Source organism: Hyperolius riggenbachi, chromosome 6, assembly GCF_040937935.1.
Source record: "Hyperolius riggenbachi isolate aHypRig1 chromosome 6, aHypRig1.pri, whole genome shotgun sequence".
Classification (NCBI taxonomy): Eukaryota; Metazoa; Chordata; class Amphibia; order Anura; family Hyperoliidae; genus Hyperolius; species Hyperolius riggenbachi.
In genome coordinates, this window is record NC_090651.1 from 15,815,602 (window position 1) to 15,821,601 (window position 6,000).

The 6,000-nt window shown below is 45.9% G+C and overlaps 1 protein-coding gene across 2 annotated transcripts in view; it reads right to left on the reverse strand.

The window, feature by feature from the left end:
* The window catches only part of STT3A (STT3 oligosaccharyltransferase complex catalytic subunit A), a 49,270-nt gene extending 45,714 nt beyond the window's left edge, over positions 1-3,556 (reverse strand). Inside the window, exon 1 of one of the 2 annotated variants that reach the window (XM_068238870.1) lies at positions 3,450-3,556. The gene's annotated coding sequence lies outside the window, so the exon portion shown is untranslated. Of the gene's footprint in view, positions 1-2,146; positions 2,216-3,449 lie in introns of those variants that run through there. The other variant, XM_068238871.1, reaches the window with a different exon arrangement.
* Between the last annotated feature and the right edge of the window lie 2,444 nt (positions 3,557-6,000).

Genomic DNA, 6,000 nt, shown 5'->3' on the forward strand with positions numbered 1-6,000 from the left:
CACCTGATCTGCTGCATGCTTGTTCAGGGTCTATGGCTAAAAGTATTAAAGGCAGAGGATCAGCAGGGCTGCCAGGCAATATGAATTGTTTAAAAGGAAATCAATATGGCAGCCTCCATATACCTCTCACTACAGTTCTCCTTTAATAGCCAAGTTCAGTCCAGTGTTAGGCCCCGTTCACATTGAAACGCACAAAACACTAGCGCTTAGCTCGAGTGATTTTACTGCAATCAGCGAGGAAAAAATCACTGGACACTTCCGTGATTTCAGTGCATTCGCGATCAGCGCTTTATAAGCACTGAACATTGATTACTCCAGAATTGCTGCAATAATGCGTTTGCAGTTGGTGTTAATCACAAAAGGCCCGCGATCTGCGCCAATCACAACAGTGAGAACACTGTCATAGGGTAGAATAGCACTAGCTCTTTTAAAAAGCGTGAGCGCTTTGGGGATTAGTGGGAATCGCCCTAGTGTGAATGGGCCCTTAGGTAAATCCCTTTGTGCATTAAATGGGTAATGCGTATGTCTACAGTGGCAGTGAAGCATACTTTCATTGTTCTGTATGCCTCACTTTATGGTCACACCACAATGGTACCACGCAATGCGACTTTTCAGCTCCGTTGCATTATCAATGCAACTGACGTAGTGTGAGAGGGGCTGTAAGAGTTGGCAAGGACTGGACTGTCTGTAAATGTAGATTGTTGTACATGGGAAAAGGAAAGTTATGATGGAATTCAGGGTTTGGAGAGTTAGGATCATGGTCCAGAATGTGATGACATGCCTACATTTGAATAAATATGGATTTATTTTTTATTCTAGAATAATGTAAATTGTTCATGGAAATATAAGACATCCCCTGATAATCAGCCCAAACATTTTTTGGAGCAGAAATTAATACAAGACCTTGTGTTTTTTGGAGGGAAACACGGTATACATTCCCAGAACAGAGTTGTATTTTTAAGTGTTGAAAGGGTTAATAGATTTCCGTTCATTGTCTACTGGGAGGCTGATCAGTGTGTGCCCTCAGCTTTCTAGGCTGTGGGAAGGTAAGGAGAATTTTTAGCAAAGCTTCTGTGTGCAAGCTACGCTGCTAGAAAGCTGTATATTCTTGGGGGAAAATGTAATGTGTGGCTTAGAGACTGAACTTGATATTACATTATTATGAAAGATGGATTGTTCCCCACATTACACTGTAGTAGGGGAATGGACTGTGATTATCACTGTAGAATAACTACTGTATGTAGTAAAGAGTTGGAAGACTGTTTTTTGTTTGTAGGACTTTTCATGGTTTTGTAGCACACCTACCGGTACAGCTTTTGAAAAAAAAATTTTACAGGGTGGTTATAACAGAGTCCTTGTACAATTCTAGGTGTACACATGACAGACATGAAAACTCATCTAAAGTAAAATAAGTATGAGATGCTATCAATTGATGCATATGATATTTAGAAGAAAAAAAAAATAGCTCTTTTTAACAAACATTTTTGATGCATAATTCATATGAAATAAAAATAGCTTCAAATTGGACCAATCAAAAGCAGTTATTGCTAATTTGGAGCAGCCAAATTCCAAAATGCACACAATCTGCTACACAGATAGCGTCATCTCAAATAAAAACAGTAAAAGCTCTACAAACCCTTCCCGATCAGCATGCAGGAGGAAGCAAGAAAGCCACTCAGCCCCTCCTCCAATAGTATAAAATAGAGGGGGAGGGTCCAGGCAGCAGGGGGCGGGGTTGGGACAGCCAGTCTCTTTATGATTGCCAAGGAAAGTCAACCCATCAATAGGAACTAAAGTTAGGGGACATTCTAACTTGCATGCAAGCTTAATGCTATGCATGCTTAGAGCTGGGCCAATCCTAACTGGAAGTGCTTTTGGCAGGCCTGGTTCCCAACTACAAGTTGCATAAAATCTGCATGAAAGCCAGTATTATTGGCATCTCATTGGCCAACTTGACTGGGGACTACAAGGAGCAGTGTGGATATAAGAATGCAGGTATTCAGGGCCACCTTTACGATGTTGCACTAAGATTGCTGGGAAGAGGCACCATTTCCACTAGGGGTGATTCTGCGTGATTTCCCGCGCACTAATCCAGAGTCTAGTTTAGGGGACCCAGCAGGAAACCTCAAAGGGAAAATCTACTAACCTGATAGTGTGAATGGCTCCCTTTCAAAATGTTAGGTCTCAGGATGTCGCAAACTATGCCCACACTATCCAGCCAATCAAAACGCTCCATGCTGTATGTAGAGGGTTCTGTGATTGTAGAAAATCACATGTGAGAACAGAAAACCTGAAGCACGGCTTCAACGCATTTGAATCACCATAGCTGTGCATGGCCAGAGGGATTCAGATGCGTAATTGCAGAACATAAGTGCCAGCGTCCATCTCAGAGACAGATGCCGGGCACAAGTGGAAACCTGGCCTTAGCGTTTGGCTGGAGAGGGACATGAGGCACCATTGAACCTTGTGTAGCCAGGATGGGAGGGGCTAGAGGCACAAATGAACATTGTGTAGCCTGGAGGGGCTTAAAGAGAACCAGAGATGAAATAAAGAAAAGCTTTTATACATACCTGGGGCTTCCTCCAGCTCCATACGCACTGATCGCTCACACGCCACCGTCCACCGCTGCCTGCAACTTCAAGAACCGGCTCCTCATTCTTCCGTCGGTCGGAGCCAGTCTAGCGTAGGAGAAGTGCGCTCTTTGCATATCTCTCCAGCAGCCGCTGGAGAGATATGTAGAGGATGCACTTCTCCTGCGTAGCGCGGCTCCGATGACATCAATGACGGGAGCCGGTTTTCGTAGTTGCAGGCAGCGGTGGAAGGCACTGTGGGAGCGATCCGTGCGTATGGGGCTGGAGGAAGCCCCGGGTATGTATAAAAGCTTTACTTAATTTCATCGCTGGTTCCCTTTAAGGCACTATTGCGTCTTGTGTAGCCTGGATGGGAGGAGCTTGAGGCACCACTGCATCTTGCGTAGTCTGGATGGGTGGGGCTTGAGGAACCATTGCACCTTGTGTAGCCTGGGTGGGAGGGGCTTAAGGCACCATTGCCCCTTGTGCAGCCTGGATGGGAGGGGCTTGAGGCACCATTGCACCTTATGTAGCCTGGATGGGAGGGGCTTAAAGCACCATTGCAAAGAGAAGTGATCAGGTCCCACCATCAGTGCAATGTGCATCTGGCAGACTAGCTCTCTGCAGTGCATGCACCTCTCATTGTAAAGAATGGCTAAATAGGTAATGCCAGAGAATGTTTAATAATGTCTTCTGATTATGATGCGCACACAGCGCCCCCTCTGGTTACACTCCCATTCTGACTGACTCATACCATGCATGAAAGGCATACACGCTCCCCCACTGCTTTGCACAGAATGGTATGCTCCCCCCTCTAATGCCCGGCACAGAGCTCAGCCCTCCCGCCTGCAGGGAGCCCCCATTCCCGGCCACACTCACCTGGCTGCTACCGCTCCGCTCTCCTCACTCTCCCCATCAAACTCCCCACACTTTCTCAGCCTAGCCTGACAGGCAGAGCGCCCCGCCCTCTCCCCGGCTCCACGCTCTGATTGGCCGCGCGCGCTTCCTCCTCCGTCCCGATTGGCGGACGCGAACAAGGACGGCTCAGGAAAGACGAAGGGGGCAAGCGACTATTGGCTGCCCGCGAATGACGTCACGCCCAGGGCTCGTAGCTTCCCCCTGTGCTGTCAGAGGCGAGCTGGAAGCCAGGGCAGGTTTGGTTGAGGCGCGAGGAGTGACGTGTCCATTCCAGCAAGGCGCGCGATGGAGGTGGGGAGAGCAGAAGAGAGAAGCGCGCCCCCCAGCGCCTGGGAGGACAGGCCTGAAGTTCCATCCCATTGTCCAATCATTTCCTGTCCATTCACTGATCATCAGCCACTATATTAAAGGATAGCAGAACTGACGTGACATGATGAGATAGACCTGTGTATGTACAGTGCCTAGCACACAAATAACTAGGCTGTGTTCTTTTTTTTCTTTCTCTGCCTGAAAGAGTTAAATATCAGGTATGTAAGTGGTTACAGTGTGACCCGATAAGAAATTTCCCTTTTTAATCTCTCTCTTGCTCTCAGAAGCCATTTTCTACTAGGAAAGTGTTTTATAGTTGGAATTTCTTATCAGTGAGGGTCACACTGTAGTCACTTCCTGTCTGAGTCAGGACTCAGTCAGCCACTTACATACCTGATATTTAACTCTTTCAGGCAGAGAAAGAAAAAAAGGAACACAGCATAGTTATTTGTGTGTTAGGCACTGTACATACCCATGTCTATCTCATCGTGTCACATATCACTTCGGGTATCCTTTAAAACCACTGACAGAAGACTCCAATAATAACAATGAGCTCATTACAATGGCAGCTGTCAGGGGTGGATATACTGTATTTCCTGATACCTCCATGTCGTGATACTTCCTGGGTTAGCTCCGCCCCTTAACCCCTATAGGACCCATACAAACTATAAATAAAGGGCATTACCCCTGTCACCCCATTCTCTTTTTTGTCCTCAGACACTATAGGATCCAGGACGGTACAGTATATATATTTCAAATTAGTTCGGTTTAGTTAAGTTTCTTCTTATCTTATTCATGCTAAAGTACTTTAAACTCATTGAGTGCCTTATCCTTCCCAGGTTTTTCTTTAAGAAATTCTTTTCCTGGAAGAGATCTTTCCCATAGCTACTAAATGTGCATATATGGGAGATCTATGTATCACTCGGCTCTGTCAGGCTAAATGCCTTAAGGATTCACTGTGTACCCGTTTGGGTGCGCTTTCACTCTGCTGGAGTTCTGTAATAAGTTATAGGCTTATGTTATCTTGGGTGTTTTTGTCTGGTATTGCAGTACTTACAGCGGAGACTGCTATGAGGTACCGCTTGTTCAGTTCTCGCCGCCATGACGAGTAGCGTGGTCTTCCGGGTTCTCTGAAGCTCTAGGCGGAGGTTTCCGGTGGCGTCCGGAAGTTGTTTCTGCGCATGCGTCCGTTCGGACGCGTCTGCGCATGCGTCCAGGGGACGCTTCGTTACAGCAGGGGGAGAGAAGCGGCAGACATGTTTGTTGTGGGCAAACATGCCCTCATAGCGTAACTACGCTACGCACGCTAGGGAAGGCGGTCTATTTAAACCAGGCGAGCGACTGTCAGATCAGTGGCTCGCCTGGAAGGGGACTGCCCCGCTGCTGCGCTGCTCCGCTGCTCCACTGGGAAGAATGCAAGAGGCATATATATATATATATATATGCACACGATTAGAAAGCAAGTAAGTGGATTATTAGTATCAAGAGACACTGTGGAAAATGTTCTCCAGGATACATACTGATATAGGTCATGTGTTGGAAATAACAGTAAGAATATGGAAGGGGCTCATTTACAAAGCAATTAAACTATTGCTTATGTCTTGCAGTTTATGCGGCACAGCCCAGGAAGCATCAGGATCTAACAGATCACGCTCAAAATCAAAGCATAAAAAACAAAAATCAAAAAAGCGTCATCATAAATCTCCAAGGTCGCGGTCAAGATCGCCAAGACAGAGAGATTCTTCAAAATCTTCTCATCACCACCATCATAAATCAAGGAGTAAATCTCCTATTCCTTCTACTAACCAGCTACCAAATAAAGGACAATGCTGGGCATGTCCCAGAAAAGCATTACCTGACAAAACGGTATGCGAGGAATGTTTCGCACAACTTGCAAGAGGGCAGGAGGAAAAAACGGAAGATATTACAGAAGTTATCCGTAAGGTAGTTAGAGATGAAGTCATGGCGCATGCTTCTACATCCGGATATCAGGAGGAACCGGCAGAAGCAGAAGAAATATTGGAAGAATCTCCATGCTTATTTGATTTCAAGTTAACTAACCCATTTATCACTGCAATAAAGGAAGCGTTAGAATGGATAGATCCACCTGTGGAACCAGAATCAAATAAGGAGTATTATTCCCATCTCACGAAAAAGACAAATACCTTTCCTATAATGAAAGAGATCAAGAATTTAATTACAG